The sequence below is a fragment of the Onychomys torridus genome, chromosome 21, assembly GCF_903995425.1.
Source record: "Onychomys torridus chromosome 21, mOncTor1.1, whole genome shotgun sequence".
In the NCBI taxonomy this organism is placed as follows: domain Eukaryota; kingdom Metazoa; phylum Chordata; class Mammalia; order Rodentia; family Cricetidae; genus Onychomys; species Onychomys torridus.
This window is the reverse complement of record NC_050463.1, coordinates 52,096,165-52,123,904: the sequence shown is the minus strand read 5'-3', so window position 1 is coordinate 52,123,904 and position 27,740 is coordinate 52,096,165. Positions and strand designations below refer to the sequence as shown.

The 27,740-nt window shown below is 48.8% G+C and overlaps 1 long non-coding RNA gene across 5 annotated transcripts in view; it reads right to left on the bottom strand.

The window, feature by feature from the left end:
• Positions 1–27,740, bottom strand: part of LOC118571707 — a 65,024-nt gene that overhangs the window by 17,734 nt on the left and 19,550 nt on the right. For 4 of the 5 annotated variants that reach the window (XR_004943384.1, XR_004943388.1, XR_004943385.1 and 1 more), the window contains one exon: positions 1,416–1,754. The exons of the other annotated variant lie outside the window; for it this stretch is intronic. This is a non-coding gene — a long non-coding RNA (uncharacterized LOC118571707). The remainder of the gene's footprint in view (positions 1–1,415; positions 1,755–27,740) is intronic. 5 annotated transcript variants of the gene reach the window in all.

Below are 27,740 nucleotides of genomic sequence, written 5' to 3'. Positions count from 1 at the left end.
CAAGCTGTGCATGGGAGCAGAGGGCTAGGGAGAGAGCAGGAGACACCTCAGTGCTCTAAGAGGGGGGACTGGGGAGGAGCTATGGGACTGTGGGTACACCGCAGGGGTTTCCCACTGCAGTTTCTGGAACCTAGGCGGTCAGCACACTGAAGTAAAGTTTCTAACACCAACTCTTGGGGACTAATATTCATTCTCACTGATTCCCTTCATCCCCACTCTATACTGTCCACAGGGAATTGAAATGATAAGACTTTGGTATTTTTGAAGGGAAGCCCAGCTCAGTTTTTATCCTCATGAGCTGATAAATGGCAGAACTTACACAAATACATGAAAAAGATCTTAAGTACATGTTCTGTGGGCTGCAGGCTCCTCTCTGGCCAGGGCCTCTCCAACTCTCTACACAAGTGCCAAGTGTAAGACTTTGTCTGAAGAAACGAGTGTCCAAGCCTGCACAGAGCCCATGACTCCAGAAGACAGTCGATCCCCGAGAGGGGGGGTCAGGGTCGAGTCCAGGACCACAGGCTGGTGTTGCTGTCCTTCTCTGGCCTCGAAACTTCAGGGTACTCACTTTCTGCCTCAGAACCTGTCTCCATCTCATAAAACATGTTTATAAGGATCCCAGCTTGACAAGAAAAGACATGTGTGTTTATCCCCCTGATCTCTCAAAACCCTAATGAAACCACAAGGGAAGTTTTTAAAGAGCAGAAAGAAGAAATCTGTAACACAAAAGACAAGGGAGAAGAGAGTAATACCAGAGGAGGAGACATGTCGGGGAGTTCCCAGAAGCAACAGGCCAGAGAGAGAGATGCCATGAGCCAGGAAAGTCATGGTGCCAAGTCTGTGGGAGTCCAGCTCCAACCTGCTCCCACCTCCCAAAGGTTAGCACATACATGTTCAGATTCACATGAAACATGCATTTATATGCACATAGGTGTACACACCTATGTGCATAGAAACATACATGTGCCAGTGCACACACATGAGCAAATACATACACATGCACACATACCTGTGCACAAGCTCATGCATAGAGACTTGTACATAATTCTAATCTATATCTGTGTATTCACATATGCAAACACATGCACACACACACACCATTGCACACACATACATGCACATGCATGAACACAGGCACACACATGCCTCCATGCATGCATACACACTTAAAAACACACACATGTGCACACATGAATGTGCACACACAGATGCACACACAATTACAAACATATATACCACCAGCAAACCCCAAAACACAAACGCACACATGACTATACTTGTAGTCCACGCTCATGAGCACATTTACACACACACACACACACACACACACACACACATATTAGTGCTGGGAGTGGGGACTACTGACATGTAAAAACCTCACTTTATGAACAATCTGCCTGTATTATTTTGCTTACAGTGGCCATGATCTTGAGAGCAGCTGTGATCAGAAGCCGGTCCTGTGGCACCCAAGTCACCTCCACTTGTGGCCTTGAAGTGACCGGGGTACCAGTCGGATCAGTGAACCAGAGTCTGCAGAGTGATGGAAGGTGGCTCTTCACTCCACCAACATGTTGTAACCTCACAGATCACAACTTTCAGCCCAGCTCAGCAGAGCCTCTGCCGTGTAGCAGGCAAAACACAGAATTCAGGACTGTGAGCCTTGTCCAGCAGCTCTGTGGGAGCTGGGTGAGGGGCCCTAAGGCCACATCTGGCTGCCATGTCCCTCAGCTGTGATGGCTCCCTCACGCAGACACCTGTACAGCCCCGAAAACCAAGATTAATGAGCAATTAGTGTGAAAGTCTTGAAGAAATAAGCACTGACTAAACAGCAGACAGAGCAACAGAATTCCTGCCCAGGTTTCGGATTATTACAGACTAAGACTTGTTCATCTCTTGATTTGGGGACAGTCTGATAATGTAGAGGCTGATTTATTTATTTTGTTCCCATGTGTGTGGATGTGTGGAAGCAGGGGTTTGTGGGGACATTTTGTTTGTGCTGTGACAAATAAAGCTACCTGGAGATCAGAGTGCAGAGCCAGACACTAGTTAACCATAGAGGCCAGGCAGTGGTGGCACTCACCTTTAATCCCAGCACTCAGAAAGTAGAGACAGGAGCTCGGCCCTTATTTTGGACTAGGGAGTTGGAGAGGTGAGAAGTGGCTGTGGCATGTTCCTTTACTTCTCTGATCTTTCTGCCTTTACCCCGATATCTGACTCCTAGTTTTTACTATTAAGACCAATTAGAATTTGCACTACAGGGGTTAAAGATGTGAATCATCCCTGATAGCTCCTTCTCTGCATGTATTTATTTGTTTGAACTGGGGCCTCTCACTGAACCTGAAACCAGCTGATTCAGCGAGACCAACTGGCCAGCAAGCCTCACAGATCCTTCTCGTTTCCCTCCCAAACCAAATACATGCACAGCTGGAGTGATAAGTACACGCTCCCACATCCAGCTGTTTTCTCCCTCGGGCTCTGAGGGACTGAACTTGGATAGCAGGCATCCTCCTGAGCCATCACCCTTGCCTGGGCACCTCTTTAAATGGGGAGAAGCACACTTGGCCCTGCCTAGGGCAGAGTGGGTCTTGCACACGTTTGTCTTCTGGGATGACTCTTTCAATGGAAACCTCCCTCCCAGCAGATCCCACATGCACTCAGCCTTGCCTGGAGTCCGAGGCCTACTAGGTGGGCCATTTGGCTCCTGACCCATTGAGTCAGGTCTGCGGCATCTCACCCATACACTGTGAGGCAAGTAGGTTTTGCTGTGTAACACAACTCTGGAAATAAAGCCAGGGGTGCGCACCTCTGGTCTCTCAGGAGGCAGATGCAGTAGACTCACAAGCCCAAAGGCATCCTACGCTATGCAAGAAACCCTGTCTTGCAAAGCCAGTTCCAGGAAAGGTGCAAAGCTACACAGAGAAACTCTGTCTTGGGGGGGGCGGGGAGAAGAAGAAGAAGAAAAACCAACACACAAAGTATCCATCCTACCCGTGAAGGTGTCAGCTAACCAGCCACCAGGGTTTGAAGATGTTTCAGGGAAGTGGAGAGGCCTTTTCAAAAAGCCAGCTGGACGAGTGGGCTGGGGGAGGCAGAGTAGACCTGTCTCTTTCCCACCATAACCTGAGGAATGAGGGCCTTGGACTTTTCCAATAGATCACACCCAGAGCTCTTCCTTTTTCTCAACATTCAGAGACCAGTCCTGAGCCTGTTCTGATCACAGTTGTCAACTTTCTGGCTTATCTTGTACTCAAAGGCTAAATAGGACATCCCTACCTAAACCAGCGTTGCTATTGACCACCATCGACACAGGGAGGGTACCACCAGCATGTCCCCATTTTTACATGATATTGTTGAGTCCTGGCTCCCAGGGTCTGTCAAGAGGACTCTCCAAATATTTGGGGATTCTTTTTGTTAATTGATTTATTCATTTATTTACATCCCTACCAGAGTTTCCCCTCCCTCCTCTCCTCCTGCCCCCTTCCCGCCTCCCCCTGCCACCCTCATCCACTCACTCCTCCTCTGTTTCTGTTCAGAAAGGGGCAGGCCTCCCATGGGTGTCAACAAAGCATGACATACCAAGTTGAGGTAGGACTAATCTCCTCCCTTTGTATTAAGGCTGGGTGAGGCAATCAAGTGTGAGGAACAAGTTCCCAAAAGCCAGCCCAAGTATTTAGGGACAGGCTCTGATCCCCCTGCTAAGAGTCCCACAAATAGACCAAGCTACACAACTGTCACACATGTGTAGAGGGCCTAGGTCGGTCCCATGCAGGTTCCCTAGCTGTCGGTCCAGAGTCTGTGTGCTCCTACGAGCCCAGGTTAGTTGTTTCTGTGGGTTGCCTTGTCATGACCTTGATACCCCCTAGTTTATATAATCCTTCCTCCCTCTTTTCATGATGACTGCCTTTCCTTGTGGTTTCAACAAGGTCCCTTTGGTGAATCCTACCCAGAGATGTAAACTCTCCCCACCCAAGCCTCATCAGCAACTCCTGATGTCAGTCCCAGCCATATCTTCCAATTAGTGGCTCTGTAGCTTTGGGCGCAGACTGTGCCTCTCTCAGAACAGATCTGGTAACAGGATGTGTGGTGTTTCAGGAGCTCCAGGGTGATGGTGACAGGCTGAGGAGCACTGAGCTGAAAGCCGGGCTGCTGTTCTTCAGGTTTCTCTTGTAGACACCCACCCACGCCTCTGCAGATTGCTGTCCTGGCCCCTTCACTAGTTGCCATGGGAAGATGAGAGCTGAAAGCAGGCGTGTTACAGCAGCTTGTTGAGGCTCCAGTCTCCACAGAGGAGTGCTCAGCAGGCTGGAGGCTAACTCATTAGCATGGAGCCCCTGGCCAGGCCTACTTATAGCCGCTCTGTACATGCCTGGCACCCAGGTTCCAGCTCCCTCCTCACTCAGCTGTAAGACCTGGGCAAACGTAAGGCAGTTACGATTCACACTTCTATGTTTTCAATATTGTGTGTGTGTGTGTGTGTGTGTGTGTGTGTGTGTGTGTGTGTGTGTTACATACACATGAGTGTGCAGAGGCCTGAAAAGGATGTCAGATGCCCCCTATCACTCTCCACTTTATTCCTTTGAGACAGAATCTCTCACTGAATGGGAAGCTCACCATTTTGGCAAGGTGGCTGGTCTATAAATGCCAAAAATATTCCTGGCTCTCCCCCCCCCCATGACCCAGTGCTGGGCCTGCAGGCATGCCTAATCATACACAGCTTTTTATGGGGATGCTGGGGATTGAAACCCAGGTACTCATGTTTACATGGAACAAGATTTTACTCACTGAGCCACAGCCCTGCATCCCACCCCCCTCATTCTTGATGCAAGTCTTACTCCAAAGATCTGAGACTGAGTTTCAGACCCATAGGAGATACCGGAGTAAGGATGTGGCAAAGGCAAGCCCAGCTGAGCCAAGGATAGAAGCAGGAGCAGCCTTTTCCCAGGGAAGCCTCTGTTAGGTACTATAACCAAACCACCTATGTGCATGGCCTCAACAAACCAGATGATGACCCTTGGAATATGGGCAGGATGCCCATGTCATGGAGGAACAAACTGAGGCCCCCATGAGCACTAAACAGGCTTCTGGCCAGATGGCTGGGACCATTCTCCAGGCCAGCTCCCTGGAATAGACACAAATTCATGAATTGTGGTCTCACCCTAAGCTCAGTTCTCTGTTTTGAATGCCCATCCCTACCCTATCCCAAACCTTCCTTTATGTTGTGGCTCCCAAAGATTGCAGGTCTAGGTCCCTGGAAACCAGGGGAAAGGGCCTCTGCAGACATGGTGGGGATGGGTACTCCAGACCAGCAGATGGGCCCTGACTGAGGCACAGCATTCTCACAAGAAACAGGAAGAGGTTATGTGACCAAAACAAAACAAGATGGAGGGATACAACTACCCATCAGGTATACTGGCAGCCACCAGACAATACAAGACACGGGGGTTCTAGTTCTGGCCTCTAGAACCAACAGAGTAAATTATTCCTATGTGTAATGTTACCTTTGTGGTCATTTTTGACAACAGCCCCAAACAACAGACTCCAAACAATGGAGCCAACTGACCAAACCCAAGCTCAGCAGAGGACAGCAGCAGCAGCCTCTCCCCAGGGTGTGGCATATGTCAGGCACTGCACCAAATGGCTTACAGGTGTGCCCTCATCAAACCAGAAGGTTGTCTGTCCTTGACGGACCTTGCATTCACACACCTGTATTTTCTTCTTGCAGATTTGCAGTATAAGACACACTGAAGCCCAAGAAGACATACACTCCAAACGTTCACTGCTACGCCCGCAGTCCACCTCTACCCACTCCTTCCACAGAGATGACAGTAGCTGGAAACAGAAGGGAAGCCTAGGAATTACCAACTCAGCTGATTTCACAGCACCTGGTAAGAATGAACTCCCCCCTCAACCTGACTGAGTATTCTGTTCCTGCCAGATGCTCACCGAGAGACAGAAATGCCAATCTCTCCAGGACACCATTCTTCCCAAGAAGCACCATGCCTTAGTCTGCCCTTTCCTGCTTTTTTGCTTCCTAGACACATGGACAGCACTGTCCCCATAGTTCCCATCTCCACACACATCATTAGAGCAGAAGTGGGTTTTCCACAGCTGTGGTTCAGGGAGACACAAGATTCAATTCCGTTTTCGTTGCCCAGTCCCTTTGCTTTATTGGACTCAGTTCTGTGTTCCCTGAGTCTCCAAAGCTCCCCTTGCCTTGAAATGATGAACATCAAGCCAGCAGTCAGTCTGGGACACTTCTTGGATTGTGAGCACCAAGCACCAAGCTCCCAGAATGCAGCCTGCCTCCAACAGACATAAAAGCAGCCTGGGTTTCTTTTTTTAATCTGTGAGAGCTCGGCAGATTCACATTCTACCCACATCTAAGAAGAGGAGCTGGGCAGCTGCTCTCCACAGTGTGAAGCTGGCACAGCCTAGAAGCAGACGTGTGCAGCCCCAGGCGTATGTCCGACTGTCCACAGAGCTCAACTCCGTGGAGACAGAGATGCTGCTCCCAGAAGCCAAGCCTCCACCCTACTTCTGTGCATGAGGGATGCCATTCCTGTAGAGGCTCATAATCTCTCCCTTATAGCATCTGTCACACAGGGCTTAACTAATGTCCCCTGGCTCATCCAAGCAGTACAGAAACATAAAATCCCCATTGTCTCATGGAATCTATGGTTGTTCACCAAAACATTAGAGATCATTCTCAAAGCATTTCGTTCAGAGCTCTGCACCTGTCTGCTAAACTTAGACACTAATCTGGAGAGTACCTGGTTTCCCTCTTGGGAAACATCAGCTCTAAGAGATGGTGGCAGACGTGTTGGTCTTCATTGCAACAAAGCCTCATGTCTGTTTTAGATGGTGCCGCATGAATGTCTGTTAGAGACTTGAAGACTTTATTGTTTAGATTTGTTGAGAAGAAAAATAGGCCATTCCACTCCATGTGTAAGTAAGTGGCTGATGGTGGCCTGAAGGACACAAGGCCATGGAGGAGCTCCAGGGTCACACCAGGGAGGATCATTCAGAGGTCACTGGGAAAAACCTGCCTCTTCCAGAGAGCACACCTGGAAGGAGCCTCGGGGTCTCTAGTGTCTGATGGAGATTAAGTAAGGAGAGAGAGAAGAGGGCGGGAGGGAGGGAGGGAGGGAGGGGAGGGGGGAGGAAGAGGAAGATGGGAGTGAGGAGAACTTTTAGAGAACACACCTAGGCACCAAGGACTGAGTGCCCCTGGCAGTGTGCACTGAGCTGGGATAGCTCAGCACAACCTTGATGTTGGATTCCTGAAGAAACAGCAGCAAGCCTGCCTCAGACTGTACCTGTAATGGGGGAGGGAGCATACAGAGAAAGGAGGAAAACATTGTAATGAGTCTACACACACTGCGTAGCAGATCGAATTGACCTGAGACAATTAGCCAGGAAGCAGAAGTCATAATTCAAAAGCTAGTATCCCTCACACTGGACACTAAGTTAAAGAATATTAGGGGATGGGGATGACTCTCATCTGGCCCAGGTCCTATGTTTATCCCTCTCCTCCCTCCCCCATCTCCTCTTCTCCTTCCCCCCCCACTTCCCCCTCCCCCTTCCTCTTCTCTCCTATTTCTTCATGTTCAGACAGATATTGACTTGCCCTACCCCGCTGCTGCCTCAGTGGCCAGTGGATCCTGGGCCCTGGGATCCTCTCTGCATGACAGTAAGGCTGATGTCATCTCTTTGCCAACTGCTGTACATCAGACCTGGAGACCTCAGTTAAATTTTGCTGACTCTGGGACCTGGGTATGTGACCATCTTGGGGAGGGGTTAATACAGTGTGTGTGTGCATGGTTTCACCATCGTGCAAAGCTATTTGTTCGCCTACATAATTGTGCCTGCAGCACTGACAGGACCCAAAGCTTTCTGCCCATGCTTCGCAGACACTCCACAAATGAATGAGCAGATAAGAATGCTATAAAGACTGGTCAGAAAGCAAATAGAAAGGCAGAGCTGTGGAGAGACCTTAGGATGATAGTCACTGCTCAACCCATCAGTTTCCACGAACAGAAACACAGCATGCGTATTCACAACCCACAACCCACCCCTATAAATAACTATACAGAGAGAGAGAGAGAGAGAGAGAGAGAGAGAGGAGAAATGAGACTACCTATAGTCGGGTATGGGCCTCCTCACCCTCCCCAGAAGGGACAGCATCTGCTTTAGGGAAAAGGTAGCCCTGCTGCAGATAATTCAGGGTTGCAGGACTCTGAGTCCTAGCTCCCAGTGCATCAGGGGAAGGCAAGTGGGTAGTCTGCTATGGTTTGGATGTGTCCACTCCTTCCACTTTCAAGTAGAAGCCCCTCCACATATTACTGTTGGGATGTGGGCTAAAGTAACTCAGGCCATTATGTCTCATAGGGTGGCCACTGGGAGAAAGGCTTATAGGAGTCAGCTTACTCTCTTCCACTACGGCCAGCGAGAGCACAGCACTCATCTCATCTCTCCCTGCCCACGACCATACAGTGAGAAAGCCTTCTCCGTCTTCGTCATTCCTAGACCATGGCATGTGAGTCCCTGCTCATGTAAATCATCTAGGTGTCCTGTGACAGCATCACTGACCACGTGTGCCCCTGTCTAGGAGGGCCAAAATGTCTGCTTTCCCACAGTGCTTTACTTCTTGGAAATGAAGATTCCCAGGCTCTGGCCCACCTCGATGCAATTGGAATCTGCATTGACTAGAACATGTAAAATCGGTGGGTACATCAAGGTAAGAGAAATTCTAAGGCAAATTAAGTTCAGGGAGAAACAGGCCTTAGTTCGGTGCCAAGCATGTTCTTACCACCAGCTGGTTACAGTGGAACAGGGAACAAATCCCACCTGGAGGGAGGGGGACAGGAGAGACATGTGTTAACATCAAGGACTATCACTTTGAGGAAGAAGGATACTGTGTGATGCCTAAGACAAAGCAGGAGGTTCACTGGTCAGAGACAGGGCAGGGAGAAGAGGGCAATTCTATGACCAGCCAGAGCCTCAAGTAAGATGGGGGGCAGGGCCAAGTGTGGCCTGTGTGAATGAGGTGGAAGGATGGCAGTGTACACATGCTTTTGTGACCACAATACAAATGCCTTGTGCATAACCCCCAAAAGAACAGGATGGGGATAATATAAGATGATTTTGATCCCAAAAGGTCAAGGAAGGGGTCTGGTCATAGTGTGCAAGACTAGAATAGGATGAAGTGAAGGATGATCCTAATGGGTCTTAACAATAAAAACCCGGAGTCAGATATCAGGGTGAAGGCTAAAAGATCAGAGAAGCAGAGCAGCAGCCAATAGAGACGCCTTACCTTTACAAATCCTCAGACTGATTGGTGGGCCAAGATTCTATCTCCACCCACTTCATATTCCTGTCTCCACCTCCCTACTGCTGGGATTAAAGGCATGCACCACCACCCCCTGGCTCTGGTGCTCTTTTAGACTGGTTCAATCTCTTGTAGCCCAGGATGGCCTTGATCTTCCCATTTCCTCCTCCCAAGTGCTGGGCTTGAAGGTGTGTGTCACCACCACCTGGCCCCTATGGCCAGCTCCACCCTCTGATCTCCAGGCAAGCTTTATTTGTCAGAACACAAAATACCACACAACAATGAAGGGCTGAGGCTGAGTGAGAGGTTCAGTGGGAACCTGGCAGGACTGAATGTGGATTCTGGCCTCTTTGTTTGGACCACATAGCAGGAGGTAGCATGCTATGAAGGAAGCAGGTAAGCATTGTGGAGGAAGTCAGAGAGTGGCCTGGGAGGCCCTGGAATTGGGTGTTTCCTGAGTACAGAGCACCGTGCATGGACTTTAAGTACCAGGTGGAAGGATTCTCTCTTTACAGTAAGAAGTCCCTACCTGGAACAGTTTGGAGAGTGGAAGAAATGTGGTTCCTAAAGAGTCAGAGATGAGTAAAACCTGAATTCCAGACCCTGATTGTAGAAGACGTGAGGATGAGGTGTAGGTGGCCATAGGCAGTGGTGAGAGCTTGCTTATGTTCTAGTTTAGACTGGCAGGGGGGCGGGGAGGAGGGGAGTTAGGCCTCAAGAGGATGAATATAGATACAGTTCATGATGCAGGTACCATTAGGGAGAAAGTCAGAAACTGCCCAGGCTGCAAGTTTTGAATGTTCTGTGAGTCTGCACCAGTGTACAGCACAGAGGCCTTGTCAAGCACTGGGTGCATGCAGCCTGACTACTCTGGACAGAAAGCAGAGCTCCAGGCAAGGATGGGATGTTGACCAGGGAGAGGCTAAAACCACCCAGGGACTGGTGCTTGGTAGGAAGGACGTGAACAGACTCTGGGGGTTGGAATCATCAATAGGGTAGGGTGAGCTGGTATCAGGAAGACCAGGAAGCTGGTCTTCCCTCACCCAATCCCATGAAAGCTGTCTAGGAGGAAGCTCAGTGGGTCTGCTGTGAGTGACCCCAAACAATCTTTCTTCTTTGTACTGCAGCAGACAAGCCTCTTCTCAGTTCGCATGGTGCCCCATCTTCCAGAGATGTGGGCTTAGAGAGTGACACCTGCAGAATCTGGAATCAGTGGATTGTTGCCTCTGGCCAGCAGCTGAGAGCCACCCACAACTAGGAAGCTGGCCTCAGCCTAGGTTGTGCAGCCTCCAATGTAGCTAGTACAGCTGGCTGCAGCAGGACAAGCAGCCAAGCATGGAGCAGACTGTGCACACCAGTGACAGAGCAGGGCATGTCCAGTGCCACCTCCCACTATTTCTCCAGAACACCACACATATACACACATGTGCATACCTACATGTGAAAAAGTACATGGACCATGTACACACCCACATATGTACAATTACATAAGGGTACACATACACATGTTTACACACAGACATGCTCCACACAGTCCATTGACTCCCTCAGGAACAAAGTGTCCCTCTCCCCCTTTACCTCCTTTGCAGCTTGGAGAACCTTCTGGCCTTCTGCCTCCCCAGTGAGCATTCTCTGAACACAGGGACTTCCCAGCCCTGTCCTGCCTGCCATGGGCTGCTCTCCTGCCATCTGGTCACAGAGTCTGATAAGCATGGGCAAGCAGCCAACTTGGCCCCAGCTCTGCTTGGAGGCTGGACTGGCAGATAAATTGGTTGTGGAGGGGAGCAAGGAGGGAGAGAATGGGGGCCTGAGGGGGGAGTGCAGGCAGAGGAAGAATTTCAGATTCACCCTATGCTAAGCCAGGCTCCAGCTTTCCAAGCTCATTGCAAAGCTGAAGAGTGCCAGCCAGGAGCAGGCAGATGGTGCCGGGCGGGTGTGGGCCAAGTTGGAATGGGCAAGGACCTTGTCAGAATAAGCACAGGGCAGCAGACCCACCACTAAACCCTGCACCCAGGAAAGGTGTGGCCTGCCAACCTCACTACTTCTAGAGGATACTCCAGCTCATTCTGGCTTACTCCTATCCTGAGAGGTACTGACCTGAAACCTTAGAGTTACTCAGGAAAAGACATGGTCCTGGCCATGGGGCTATTGGTACACCCTGGGCAGGTGGCCAGCTGTCAGCTCTTGCACAGAGCAGTTGTGACACTAGAGTAGCCTCCAGGAACTCCAGAGACAAACCGTGGATAACACAAGATTTAGATTGCAAGATACACTGGCTTTGCTGCGACCGATCCTTACTAGATGCTGCCAGTGTGCCCTCTAAGAGGAAAGAGGATTTTATGACAGATCAGCAATGTGGTCCTTGTCACTTAAGTCAATGTCTAGTAAAAATGTGCCTGCTTCTCACACCACAAACTGAGTCCCATCATTCCCTGGTGACCTTGTGAGCATTTCTTTGAAGTCTCACAATGAGTCAACTCCTGTAAGACAGGCCATGGACATATGTGGAGCCACCTGACAGTGGCCAGCTGGGACCCTTGTGTATAGAGTGAGAAGATGATTATGTCTACTGCAAAGGTTCTCTTGATTTTTAATAACCCTGAATTTACTGCTTGGTTCAGAGCAGTTTTGAACTGTAGGGCTGCTGTAGGTTGGAATGGAGCACACTGAGGGATGGATTTGGGTGTATTCCCATAGACAGGTCCACTCAGGCCTGCCTGGGCTATCTGTGGTATGTGCAACCACAGCTACTTGATGTCCCAAGTAGGTCCGAGGAAGTATATGGGAAAGGGAAAAACCCAGTGGAAATCAGCCAAAATCTATGTCATGTTCTGTCTTGGATTTGAACATGATGTTCGCTGCTGTGGAATAATCCTCTTGTACACTGTAAAGAGTTGTCATTCAAGTTGGTTTAATAAAACACTGAATGGCCAGTAGCCAAGCAGGAAGTGTGGGCAAGGTGACCAAACTTAAAGAATGCTGGGAAGAGAAAGGGTGGAATCAGGAGTCTCCAGCCAGAGCAAAGGAAGCAAGAAGAGAATACTAGACTGAGAAAAGGTACCAAGCCATGTGGCTAAACATAGATTTAAAAAAATTATGAGTTAATTTAAGTATAAGAGCTAGTCAGTAATAATCTGAGCTACCAGCCGAGTATTTATAATTAATACAAGCCTCTGAGTGATAATTTGGGAAGCAGCTGCTGGGTATTTGGGAGTTGTTGGCAGGACAGAAACCTCTGGTTCCAATTTGCCTGTCCTGAAATCCCAACTTCACCTGTTCTTAGCATGACATGCTATAGAAGGTAAAGTCCTCAAGGCCTTGAGGCATCTAGATACCAAATTATCCTTGCAAATAGCAATGCCACAGACACACCATAGCAGTAGAAATGTGTTCACTGAACCCCTTTGATCTACTCTGTCACTCAGGTCTAAGTAGGCCAGCATTTAACATCAGACTTTTTTTTAGCAAAACCACTTGAAATCAGCAAGAGGATGCCAAGGCCAAAGTACCTGCCCCACCCCCATCCCTGTATCTCTCCAGCAGCCCACATTCACAGAGAAACTAAGTACTTTAAGGACATGGTCAATGACAGATCAAATTTATTCCCAAGAAAGCCAAGTGGATTTGTAACAGCATGAATATCAGAAGAGCATATGGCTACCCCAATCTCAAGCTAAACTTGTTTATGAGAGATGCCACCATGTTCACCTCCAAACATCCCTGTATTAGGATCCTAACACATGGGTAATAGTGTTCAGAGGAGCAGGTGGGACAGACATTTTCAATATATGTTATGTCATAAGAGCAGACCCTCCTGAAGGAGATTAGTTTATTTATAAAAAGGGGCCAAAAAAGCTCTTGCCCCATCTATCATGTAAGAACATGAGAAGACATCAATAAGGCACACAAGGATTCTTCTCCAGAATCTACCAGATCTCTATCTTAAAGTACCTGCCCTCCAGAACTATAATAAATAAACTTCTATCATTTATGAGCTTCTTGGTCTATGGCAATTAGCCATAGAAATACACACAGAATGAGACAGAATGGGGTCTTGCTGCAGCAAATACCTAAAGCCATAGAGACAGTTTTGGAACTGAGTGGTGGATATAGGGAATAGGAGAATTTGGAATCATGTTCCATGAAAAATCCATAGCTAGACAATTATTGGATGATTACTCTCAAGGGCTCAGGGAAGGGGAGAAGAAGGGGAGCCACAGAAAAAAATGTCAGCTTCCTTTGAGAACATCTAAGTGGTTATGGGGGAGGAGTTAGTAGAAATAAGAGTGGAGAGAATATTCTGATGAGGTATCAGGTAGAAGCTGGTAGCTAGGAGCATGATATTGGAATGAAGTAAACACCCTGGCCAAACCATGTTGATGATTATAGAAGATAGAACTGAGACTGATTGAATTGAATACTTGGCTGAGAAAACCAGATAAAGTGTTTATTCTATAGGATAAAATGGGAAATGTGGAAAGATGTAAAAACAGAGTTGTACATCTAAAGGTAAGTAGAACTTCATTTTTTTGGTATTTCTCAGCTGATCCATGTTGGGAAATTTGAGAAAGGCCGTTTGGGAGACAGCGGGAATAGATATGGCCAAGTGAACACTTGACACAGAGATTAGTACACCTTGCCCATCTGAATAGGAGCCAGGACCTGTCATCCAAAACCAATGGAAGAGAGACTCCCAAGGCATTCCGAGTTCATCAAGTCTGACCATCAGAGTGCAAGGCCCAGGAGCAGGGTAGAGCAAACTGAAAGAAAAGCCATGGCTGCCCAGGGCCTATGTCACTCCCCAACCAAAACACAGAGTTCCTGGTGCTCTAGGCAGGTGCAATGCTGGCAGACACCTGTGCAGCAAAGTTACAGGGGCTTGGAACCTCCTGCTGTATTTCAAGATGCCCCAAAGGGTCATGGAACCCAGGCAGGGAATCCGCACAGGGATGAAGCCACTGCAGAAAGTCCTCTAGGCTCACATCCAAGACAACCATGACAGGTTGACTTGCTGAAGGCCATGGATGCAGGGCTGCCCGGGGCCTTGGTATGCAATCCTCACATGGCAAAGGCACAGAGATGTGAGGGTCCAACACACATGCACACACACACACTCACACATGTATGCACACACATGCACATATACGCCCACACATGCATGTACACACATACACACATGCACACACACTCACACACATGCTCACACATGCATGTACACACACGTTTACACATACATTCACACATCCATGCACACACATGCTCACACATGCATGCACAGAAATGCACACATACATACACACATGCATGAGTACACACATACATACACAGAGGCTCTAGAGCATGGGGACAAAGAAGGTGACTTTTGATTCTTAAGAGTTGAAACCTGGGGCTGGGGATTTAGCTCAGTGGTAGAGCGCTTGCCTAGCAAGCGCAAGGCCCTGGGTTCGGTCCTCAGCTCTGGGGGGAAAAAAAAAAAAGAGTTGAAACCTTTCCCTTTCCTCCTTCCTTCTCTCTCTCCTTCCTCTTTCCTCCCCCTTGGAACAGCAATGTCTGTCCCGTGTCTGCATCACTGTTGTGACATGTTTGATCATGCCTACTCACAGCTCAAGAGGGATTTGTCTCAGTATAAAATATACCTTAAAAACCCAGATCACTCCTGCTACTCAGAGGAGGCTTTGACAAAGTGAGCCATCAAGACAGGATGGTCCTTACCCTGTAGATGTGCCTGTAGGTGTGCTGAGTGTGCAGCTTTCATAAGGCACAGACCACACTCGTTTGGAGTTTTGTAATGGCTACTGTCTTTTTGTACTTTTGGCCACAGTAAGAAACTCCCTCCCCATATCCCCATAAGTAACCCCAATAAAGTTCATTGGTTCAACAAGATGGAGGAAAAGAAAAACATACCTTCTAATCCCGCCCACAATGTGATGAGGCAAGACTCAAAATATTTGAAGACTTTCCTCTAGAATTAAAATTTTGGAGTGATTGGGATGGAATGTATTTTGCCAGTCAGATGAACAAGCATTTGGTAAAGGGAGAGGCAGGATGCTGTTTTGAGTGTGTGTGTGTGTGTGTGTGTGTGTGTGTGTGTGTGTGTGTATGTGTGTGAACATATGTATGTGCATATGTGTATGTGTGTGTGGTTATGTGTATGTGTGAGTGTTCTCAAAATTCACATACTGGAACAAAGGCCCTAAAGTGATGGTATTGCCATGAGGACTTTTGGGAGGTGAGCAGCCCATGAGGGTTCCACCCACTCATATGTGATTAACCTTGTCAGAAAAGCTTCAGAGTTCTCTGGCCCTTCTGTCTTTTTCCTCTGTTCATTCTGTGGCCATTCTACCTGCTGCCATGTGAGAACACATTAACAAGGTGCTATCTTGGAAACAGAAAAACACTAAATCTGTCTGACTGACCACCTGACTTGGGCTTCCTAGATGCTAACCACTGTGAGAAATGGCTTCCGAATATTTACAAATTACTAGGTCAAGTATTTTATTATAGAAGCTCTATTAATCTAGGAAGTTGCTGTTATATAATATATAATATAATACATTTATGTTATATATTCCCACAGAACTTCCTGCAATTTGTAGCACAATTTGGAAGTGGGGCATTTAACACCCACAGGGGAAGGAAGTGGGTGGCAGATGTCTCCTATCTTTTAAAAAGTCTTGAAATCTGGTCACTGATCACCTCCTTCCTCCAATTAGGAACATACCTAAAACCAACAGGGCCTGGTGTTGCATGAATAATCTCAGCTATTCAAAAAACTTAGGGAAGAGGATTGCCAAGTTCAAGGTCTGCCTGAGCTGTAGAATGAGTGTGAAACCAGCAGGGATTTAGTGAGACCCTGTCTCGATTTAAAACAAAGGGGGGAGGGTGGCAGAGGGACTGAAGAGATGACTCAGTAGTTAAGAGCACTCACTGCTCTCACAGTGCCCAGGTTTGGTTCTCAGCAGCCATATGGGATCTGATATTCTCTTCTGGCCTCTAAGACTACTATATGCACATGGCATAAAAATGGATAAACATGCATGCCCACATCGACATAAATAAAGATAAATTGTAAATAAAATTAAAAAGAAAAAACAAGTTGGTATCTCGGTGCTAGTGTGATTTCCTGGCATGTTTGAGGACCTCAATTCAAGCCCTGTACTTGGGGGTGGAGTGGATAGCTCACATTATGTTAATGGTAGCATCCCAGGAGTCATACTTCCCTAATCCATCTATAGGAGTACATGGGGCCGCATAGGTCCAGCCTCGGGGCCATGTATGTGTTCCCTCATATGTAGATACAACTTCAGCTCCAAGTAAAAGTTATTTATAACCTCAGACCCCTGTAGATGTGGCTTCAAATCCCCACAAATGTGGCCCCAAATCTATGTAGATACATTCTATGATGTATACAGATATACCTCGGGTTCTAGAATGCAGTTTCTGTCCCTTAATCTCTTTGTAAGAATGCAACAGAATACCTGAATTTTAGAAATTTCCCATCCTTGGGGGCAGGAGATTCTATGGAGACAGATTTTTTTTTTTTTTTAGATTTGCCCAGATGCACCATGTAAGGTCAGTATAGACATAGATTCACATGTGGTAAACAACAGATTGTCCACATAAAGTCACTTCATAGCTCACAGACATACAGAGCCAAGCACACACTAGATTGCTGTGTTAACCACAAGACTTCTCCAACAGTCTGACAAGGAAGGACCCCATTAAAAGGCCTCAGGGGTCAGGAGCCTCCTTTTCTCACTCAGAACTCAGCCCAGGGCTTCTCAGGAAACACAATGCACCTTTTCCCACCCATGGTGTTGGGAAGGTACCATGGTTCTTCCTCTCCTTGCTGAGGTAAAAAAGAGAAGAGGAGACAAGAAAAGACAGGAGGCTGATCATGGTGTGGCCCACAAGCCACAAGCAGCCTCTGTCTCAGCATGGCTACAGATGAGGAATCGCATTTTAAGCCTATAAATACACCAAGACCTTCTTTGCCCCTAACCTTCCCAGACTAGTTTCAAATACACTAGAGAAGAGTTGGGGAAGCTCACCCCTCACCAATCCTAGCTGCAGCAGGCTGAGTGTATAACATGATCGAGACTGCAGGCCCCACTGAGGGTGGAAGCAAAGCCAGACCACCATCCTAGTTGAACATAGACCCCTTTTTCTACTGAAAAATCCCTCGACCTACCACAAAAGACACCACAGCCGACTCTTCCTTAAGAGATGGGCAGACATCAGATGGTGTCGCTGTCTCAAGAGTGGGGCACAGAAGTCTCTATGCACCTGGCATCTTGCAGTTCACACAAGCAGGAGTGTGAAGAAGGCGGACCTAAGCCAGCCAACAACACCCATGGATGTCATCTGCTGTCTGCTGCCGCATGTAGACAGGTGCTCACACTCCGTCTGCACACCGAGGCAATGCTCCATGACACTGAGAAATTCTCTCCACCTGTTTCAGCCTCTCTCACACACGTGTGTGTGTGTGTGTGTGTGTGTGTGTGTGTGTGTGTGTGTGTACAGAGGCATGCATAGTACAGACAGCTAGAGCTGGTCCCTGCAAGGATGCATTCTGTGTGAGTGCCCTGTGTGGAAAGCCACAAGCTGGCATGGCCAGGGGCCCTGCTACTCTTGCATTTTTTAATCTTCCTGAGAGAGACCTCTGGAGACCTCTCCTTTCCTGTACATTGTTTCCTTTTGTCTGGATTGTCTTCTCTTCAGAGTGAGCACCCCAAACCAGGGAACGTCAGCAGCCCTGGGGAAGTGTGGCTGACTGCTGACCTCTTCCTCTCTCCCTTCTCCTTGCTGGGACCCCTTGTCCTCCTTCCTCAAGAGGATCCATCTCTTAGAACATCCTCTGGACTTCTGTGCCTCCCAGGGATCTAGGGAACCTGTCCTGACATACTGTAGTAAGGCTGTGGCACCCCGCGGCTCCATGCTGCAGAGTCTGGAATCCATGCCAGGCTGTAATGCGGATGTTTTGGGACCCGTGTGAAAATGTGAGTTAGAATGTTGGTTCCTACACCTTCTGCTAACTATTCAGAAAGGACAACACATCTGGTCAGGAGGGACAGCACCTGTCAGTCAGGAGGGACAGCACCTGTCAGTCAGGAGGGACAGCACCTGTCAGTCAGGAGAGACAGCACCTGTCAGTCAAGAGGGACAGAACCTGTCAGTCAAGAGGGACAGTACCTGTCAGTCAAGAGGGACAGTACCTGTCAGTCATGAGGGACAGCACCTGTCAGTCAGGAGGGACAGCACCTGTCAGTCAGGAGAGACAGCACCTGTCAGTCAGGAGGGACAGCACCTGTCAGTCGGGAGAGACAGCACCTGTCAGTCGGGAGGGACAGCACCTGTCAGTCAGGAGAGACAGCACCTGTCAGTCAGGAGAGACAGCACCTGTCAGTCGGGAGGGACAGCACCTGTCAGTCAGGAGAGACAGCACCTGTCAGTCGGGAGAGACAGCACCTGTCAGTCGGGAGGGACAGCACCTGTCAGTCGGGAGGGACAGCACCTGTCAGTCAGGAGGGACAGCACCTGTCAGTCAGGAGGGACAGCACCTGTCAGTCAGGAGAGACAGCACCTGTCAGTCAAGAGGGACAGAACCTGTCAGTCAGGAGGGACAGCACCTGTCAGTCAGGAGGGACAGCACCTGTCAGTCAGGAGGGACAGCACCTGTCAGTCAGGAGAGACAGCACCTGTCAGTCAGGAGGGACAGCACCTGTCAGTCAGGAGAGACAGCACCTGTCAGTCAGAAGAGACAGCACCTGTCAGTCGGGAGGGACAGCACCTGTCAGTCAGGAGAGACAGCACCTGTCAGTCAGGAGGGACAGCACCTGTCAGGAGGGAGAGCACCTGACTGTCAGGAGGGACAGCACCTGTCAGGAGGGAGAGCACCTGTCAGGAGGGACAGCACCTGTCAGTCAGGAGGGACAGCACCTGTCAGTCAGGAGGTGCAGCACAATGCCCTCCTACTGTGATGGGGTGTGGCTAGGCTCTCTGCTCCAGGCCTTGGATATGACTGTAGACAGACAGATGTCTTTTCCCAAGGCATCTGGATCCCACCTCTTCCTCACTGCAGGTCCTTCTGATACAGTGGCCTTGATCACGGCTCTGTGGAGACTCAGCAGGAAAAGCTATTTCCCTGGCCTGTGCATTCCAAACTTCCCTAAACATAGGAGTTAATCCAACTGGGCCAGTCTCACTTGGCTAAGAGACAGCCAGTAGGGAAAGTGGGTCCACCCAGGGAAGGTCTATCTGCCTTAAACCACACAGAAGAGTTAATGATGATGAACTTCCCTTCATCAGTATTCCTGTCCCTGTGTAGCTGCTAAGCATGGCCATGACGTCCTGTTGGCTCTCTCTGACTCAAGAAGTTTCCAGTTCCCCTTTCTTCTCTTCTGCCTCTTTCCCTGGAATTCTGGGTTTCCTTTCTCTGCCTCCGAGCCCTCCTTTCCTATCACTTAGCTCTTTGTCTGGCACATGGCCGACCTTCATGCCAGCTTAGCTCAAGTGGAATTTCTCTTCCTCTTCATCTCCTCGAGGCAGCTGCTGAGATTTAGTTTGCCTGTCCTGGGATTTTTATTTTAAATTCTAATGAAAATTGTCCCAGAGTTTCCCTCTGAGTCCATTCTTAAATTTCTTTTATTAATGAGACTGAGAACCCCAAGAGAGGAGCCTAATTTCCCCCAATAATATGTGACAACTGTAAGGGGATCCCCAAATTTCCAGGAACACTCCTGTAGAATTCTGCTCACTCTCCCATTTCCAAAGCCCCCCACCCCCCAGTGCTGGAGCCTCAGCTCCAGGAAACCTCCTGCTGAAGCCACTCAAGACTCATCAGTGGACACATGGCCTTGTGCGTCTTCCAAGTTGCTGGCTTCAGAACAATGCTGCTGAGCAGGAAGTGGAGTGCCCATCTGGAAGGGGAAACTCTGGTGAAGATCTAGACCTGCCTGCAAAACCGTGATCAGACAGCAGGAGCCACTGTCTCACCGGAGCAGATGTTGCTGGATCACTACCAGTGATGAAGCTGTCAGGATGGCGAGCACAAGGGTCACCAGGGCTCTGCTGTTGGGGCAGAAGGAGGCAAGGGTCACCAGGGCTCTGCTGTCAAGACAGCAATGGATGAGGGTCCCATCAGTAGCAGACAGGGTCATTAAGGATCTTGTTATAGTGGAACTATTTCATTCAGGCCTAAACAAGCATTGGCCTTCAGACTACCTTGGCACCGTAGTCGTAGTCATGGCAACAAAATGCACTGAGAAGTACAGGGATAGCTAGGTCTACTGTGGTCATAACAGAGCTGTTCACGTTCCCTTATACAGTGGGGGAAAGGAAAACATTGCCAGGCCCTCAGCTGAGATTCACCAGCAGCTGGGACACCAGGGCTGCAGCCTTCACTCATCACCCATAATGGAATGAGGCTTTATGGTGAGGCAGCTGCTTCTGAGTCATCCTGTTTCTATAAGTAACCCGTCATCGATGCGCCTATAAATAGCTCTAATATACTAACTGGCTCAACAAAACAGACCTGGACAAAATAATTTCCTTGATATATCAGTTGTCTATCCAGGGAAGAGACATGTTTCTTTACATTTTCCTGGGGAAAGAGCACAACAAATCAGTAGCTGGACTGGGACATGACAGATCCAAGCATGAGTTTGTGAGGAGAGACATGTCTGCTTATGGGTAACAAGACACGCAGCTGAGCCATCTGAGAGTGGGATATCTGCGGGTGGCTCCTAGGGCCGCCCTTCCTTTTAATGTGGTCCAGAGCAGTGACCCTCTATGACGAGAAGCCAACCCATGAAACAGAGATTAAAGGAGTGAAAAGCATATTTCCCTAAAATGAGATTGCCGGGAAGCTATGGCGGCAGTCACATGGCCCCTGAGATGTGTATGTAGTAAGACACACAACCAAGGTTGAGCTATCCACCCATAGGGAGCATGCCCATGTAAAGAAGGAATTACAATGAGGAACAGACAAGTGGGAGCAGGGAAAATGGATGAGAAGGATCAGGCATCTCGGCTTCCTACCGCTCCTGGGAGTCATAAGGCAAAGAGTACAAGATCTGTCCTGAAGAAGCCCTCATGGGATCCAAAACACAGAACCAATGGAAAGAGTCAGACAGTGGGGAGAGACAGAATGAGGTGTAAATCATTTGGAGGATTAAGGAAATGGGAGTGAGAGGGGGTAGTGTTTGATGCTGGTTCACCAGGCCAGACAGGACTGCACTTAATGGAGAGGTGAGTTTGGGTTGACTTAGCAGAGACCTCAGGACTAGTGTGGTAAGTTAGTAGCAGTCTCAAGCCTCATTGTGGGGCAAGATCTTTTTGTGACTACGGATACTCTGGCAGATCTAAGTGACTTAGGTTGGCATGTAAACTGGATTTGTGAAGGACTAAGGCAACTGAGAGAAAAGAGGGACATAAAAGCAAAGAGGAGGTTATTTGAAGGCAAATGTGGCAAGCACTGTGTCAGGGAGGAGTTCCTGTGCGGAAAACAGAGAAAGCCAAAGGCATGGCTTGAGAACTTCCAGGAGGCTTTGCAACCTGGGGCAACAGTGAGCTGTGAAGGAGTGAAGGGGGATGGTGATGATCCTGTTGACCTGCTGTGAAGGAAGAAGATACTCCCAAGCCACCTCACTCACCAAGGACCACAGTTGCCTGAAGAGAGGTCTGTGCAGGGTGACTTGGGGTTCTATTTGATATTGTATATTTGTCAGGCTCCCTGGTGATATGTGTGTGCTGAGGCTCTGGTGAGTGTTGGAGGCAGATCTACCTTATTCACAGAAACTTCCCCAAATATCAGAGCAAAGGATATGAGAGAGAGAGAGAATGGAAAAAACTGAACACGGTAAAACCTGTCTTTGAGATGGAAGAGAATCTCCTCACCCAAAGGATTATTGCTATAGATGCAAATATCAGTGCCCTGAGTTCCATGCTGCTGCTCTTGGCCAGCAGTCTCCATCCCATGTTATCAAATGTGGTCTCTGTAGGATTCGGAGTGTTGCTGGATCCTGATCGGCACCAATCTTTCAGCTCTCCCAGTTCCTACAAGTTGAACATGGGGTCCCCAAAGTGTATAGCATGGGTCTAGTATTCCAAATCCAGCCAATGACAGGATGAGCTTCATGTGTGCAGGGAAATTTGTGTCCACAATGCTGTGAAGGTTCCTGGTGTCTATGTATATGCATGTGTACACAGGTATGACTATGTGTCTATGCACATATGAATATATTTTTGTGTGCCTGTGTGAGCAAAAAGGTTCACATGTGTGTCTATGTGTACATGGCACATTCATGCATGTAGCTTTCCTTATATGTATGGTGTGAATCTGCGTATATGCCTACATGTGTGCACCCATAGTATATGTGTGTGTATCATTATGGCTGTGCATGATAGCTTATAAATTTATGCACCTGTGTTTAACCATATATTTATGTGTATATGGACTACTGATAGTAACAACTACAGATAATAAGCCAGGTTAGGCTCATTCACAGACAGGAATTCTGAGCCCAGGCTGACAGGGTATCTCAAAGGCCAAGTCCTGATTATGTGAGAAAATGGACTCCTAAGCTAAGGCAAATGCCTCCAACTGCACAGTGTTCGAATGAACAGTCATGGGCCCTGCCACTAGTTCATTCACCCTCAGTTCAAATCACTCAGGCAGGAGCAAGTGTGACTTCCACTGATATAATGTGATAAAACCAGAGCTCAGAGAGGACTCGCCTATCATTGTCCAGCAAAGGAAAAAAAATGGAGGAATAGAATTGTATCAACTCTTGCTTCTTCCCTGAAATGGACTAGGTGAATCTTCTAGACATCAGTGAATGTGATGCACAAGAAGTCAGGTGTCGGGCTGGAGAGATGGCTCAGAGGTTAAGAACACTGGCTGTTCTTCCAGAGGTCCTGAGTTCAATTCCCGGCACCCATATGGTAGCTCACAACCATCTGTGGTGAGATCTGGCTCCCTCTTCTGGCCTGCAGGGATACATGCAAACTGAACACTGTATACATAACAAATAAATAAATCTTTAAAAAAAAAAAAGAAGAAGAAGAAGTCAGGTGTCTCCTCCGGGCTTCAGAGAATTGGTATGGTTCAGACATCCTTTAATTCTTCCAAGCCAGACTGTCCCATAGCCCACCCATCAAGAAATGGTCAATCTCTGTGTCTGTCTGGCCCAGTTACACACAGAAAGCCTGACCTTGGCTCCCTCCTCCTCCTGGTGAAGGCCCTGCAGAGACATGTCACCCTTGCAGCCCTTCGGGAGCCCACATGGCTCCTGGGCCACAGCTGAGGTCTCTACTTCAATTCTGCTCTCTCTAGAACATGATAAAGAGAACTTGATGTTTTCTCCTCTCTTCCCCACACTAAAAAGTAAAGACTCCGTGTGGAATCTCTCAGGGTCCAATGAACTGAGGAAAGTTCCCTGCTGGACAGGGCATTCAAAGGGCCACATTTCACAGGCAAGCCCAAGGTAACTCAAACTCTGGAGGCTCAGCTAAAATCTGAGTCTGACCTTTGTCCATCCACAGCACCCAGGTGCTGCTCCATCCACACTGCTGTCTCTGCTCCCGCCAGGGGACCACACTAGTACAGAGGTCCTATGCCACCTGTCCCTTTAGAAACAAGGGGAGGGAAGAACACAAAAACCAAAGTCGTGAGTGTTGCCCCAAAATGCCTTTGAACTGGGGACAATCAAGAAACCCTCTGATGATCACCAGGAGGTCAACTGAGAGGTGAAATTGAAGTCTGCCTCCAGTTAAGGATCTTTCACACGCTAAGCTAGTACTGCAGACTTCGTTTAATAATTTCAAACGTCCAATCTTATCTTCCCAAGAGGGGGTTGGTAACATCAGGACCAGTAGGGCCAACACTGGTACCTGCCCTGCTTAGCCTCTTCCCTTCACCTGGGTCAGGATACTGGCATTGTCCTGAGTTCCCTGAAACCACTGGGTCTACGTGCCGGAAGCTGCCCGCAGTCCTGACAGAGCGACCGTCCCGGGGGTCACAGATGAGGGCTTTGGGAACTGTGGCTTCGGCACTACTGTGATTACTGTAGTCCAGAGGGAATGACAATTGAGCAGTTTTGGGATGGGCAGTGACACCTAAGAAAGTCCCCGGGGTCACCCACAGGGTCAGAGAGTGTCTTATGTCCAAGAGAAGGTTTCTCCTCTTTGAGGGGAGTCCCTGTGGAGACCCCACAGAGACCTAGGGCCCTACTAGTGTGTGACTACAGAGGCCGACCTCTCCTTGCTTCCCAGTTCCTGGCGTCCGACCCACTGTGGTCTCTAACACACTCTGCCAGACCCACAATATTGTGCCCATTTTGACAAGGCACGAGAGTCCGCAGCTCCCCAGGGTCTCATCTATGGTGAGCCGTGGGCCTCTCTGAAGCTGGTCATTAATTCCAGCATTAGTTTCTACCCAGGAGGACATGCTGTGAACTGTGACCATTCTTCTGCCTGTGACCTGACTCTATAAACTCCAGCCTGGTAGAAACCTGGAGCATGGCCCAAACTACAGCTTCACGCTGAAGCAAGCACAGTTAACGGAGGAGAATGGAGCCTCCCTGTGCTGGAGGCGATCGATCCCTCCTCACCCTGGAAGGGCGCAGCCGGGGTGGACAAATCGAAGGTGGCGGGCTCTGTGCACACACAGGGAGGGCACACTGTCTGGGACACCTCGGGAAGCCCGTGGTCACTGCAAGGCAGAGGCCCCGGCTCCCCGGGCGCCCGTTCAGAAATTCCATTTATGGGCTGAGCGCCATCCGCCTGAAATACGCGGCTCCTGACCTAGCCGCACCTGGGAGAGCAGCCAGCGCGTACACACCACACCGTGTCACACCCCGGGGAAACCCACCAGTTCCCCTGCCACCGCCACACCGGAAGCCAGGCCAGAGCGTGAGCATCCATGAGCTCAGACTCTGCAAAGCCCGAGTAAGCACCCCGGCGGTCACAGCAGCGTGGAAGTCCAGGAGTCTCAGGTACCAGGTCACCAGTCTTCACCTGGACACTGCTGTGTCTGAGTCTAGTACATACACCTGTGCACAGAAACGCACATAATGCAGATATACATGCAAACATGTGCATATGTCATCTCTGTGTATCACACCACAAACACATGCACGAAACACACTCGCACCTGTGGTAATGCACACTTAGGACTATGTATTGTATTATGTATGTTATGTGTGCACACATATAAAACACATGCATACCATGTGCACTTTTGCATACAACGTATAAGGATACAACACATCACAAAGGCATGTATACAATATACAAATATGTACATATAAGTATGTCATGTATCTCATACTAGGCACATCTGTACAACCTATAGTCATACACATACATGTGTACATAGGCTATATTGCACACATTACACATAGAAAAACATATACACAACATCATATCATCCATTAATACCAGATACCACACAGATATAATCCATAACACATGCATACACATGCACAACACATATACAGGCCACATATATGTACCTACATGCACATATATGCACATTTAAAACACACGTAGCATACAAACACATGGACATGGCACATACCACTTATTCTTTTGGTATTGCATACTGCAAACATGTAAAACACAAATATGTGTGCACATCCTTCATCACACGCTGACTAGAGGAAGTGGCTGTGATTGGCTGTTGCTGAATCATCTTCTGTCTGCCCTGTGGTCCCTGTCAGAGCCACTGATCCCAGGAGGATGACGGGTGGGCAGGGAGTGGGGGGGGGATGACCTCAGGAGGTTATCGTCCCTGTCTTCACACTGTCCAGGCCAGACACCAAGCAAAGACCTGATGATTCACACATGCAGTGACCCCTGTGACTACCTGGGCCGCCATGATCACTGGGTCACCAGGCTGAGATCCAGAACTACCACAGGGCAAAGCTCACAGCAAACATGACACAGTCTCCCCTGCTCCACAACACTCTCTTCCTGTCCCCATCAGACCTGACCCATCCGAGCTGAACCCACCACACCCCATGTTATCGTGTTGTCTTATCCTCTTCCTCGCTACACCCTGGACTTGCCTTTTACCCACTTTGCCCCGTCCTCACCCTGTCTCCTCTGTCCTGACAGCCATGCCCATGACATTATCATACCTATGACATCATGCCCATAATATCATCGTGCCCACAACATCATCATGCCCATGACATCACAGCCCTTTTTCTCCACTGGCCATTTGTCTACCCAGCCACAGTGCTCTAGGGGTGAACAGAAAGGCTGGCATTGGTACATACAGAGCATCCTCAGCAGTTCATGGCTGTTGGAGACAAAGAGACATGTTCTTCACAGCAGCTACATTGAGGTCCTCAGGTCTCTGTAAGTAGCTTTTATTAAATTCTGATAAATACACATGAGCATGCTCAGTCACACATACACACACACACACACACACACACACACACACACACACATAAATACACTCACACATGTCTGCACACACATGCCCATACCTACACATGTGTGTGCACACATACACACATGTGTGTACACATGCACATTCACATGCATGGATGCACATACACATATACACACACATGCACAGTGGGGTGAGCAGGAGGGAGAATATCTAGGAAGAGGAAGGGGATGTGCAAGACTGAGGAGAGAGAAGAAGGTGATTAGGAGATATGATCCAAGTACAGACATGTATGAAAATGTAATGAAGCCCATTGTCATATACTTCATGCACACTACTAAAAATATAAATAAATGAAATAGAGAAGAGCGCACTAAAGGGAAAACTGAGCCAGGACCCTGCTGCCCATGCTAGGGAGGACTGGGGTCCAGGCCACCTTCCTGTAGGGGTGTGGAGGGCTCCAGTGTCCCTGCACAGGCCCTGCACTGCCGGGCAGCTCCTGAAATCTTTCACATGTCCCTAACACACTCCATCCCTGGAGGTCCCTGTAACCTGTGTCCATTCTCTAGGAAGCAGGCGAACATGGAGGTCAGGAGATTTTGTTTTTTAGGACAGGCACTAACAGGGGTCTTTATGCCACCAGACACCTGGAAGAGCCACACGTGTGAACGCAGCTCTCGGACTCTGCTCAGCCTCCCAATCCCCCACCCCTCCACCCTCCCAACCCCCCTATCCCCACCACCACTTCCACCACCCCCACCCCCCACCCCCGGTAGCAGCACAGGAGCCTGACCGGCTGCCGGTGTGTCTTTACAAGAAGCCTGAAATTGCCGCGGGTCTCCCCACCCCCAACCCAGTCCCCAAGCTGCCCCTCCCCGACACGGCCTGTGCACAGCAGCAGGTGCTTGGACAAGCCCTGCTAAGTGAGCTAATTATTTCAGGATTTCTCTAATCCACAGACCCAGACATCACCCTTTGTTGTTTTGAAGGGGATTTGGAGATATTCAGGGA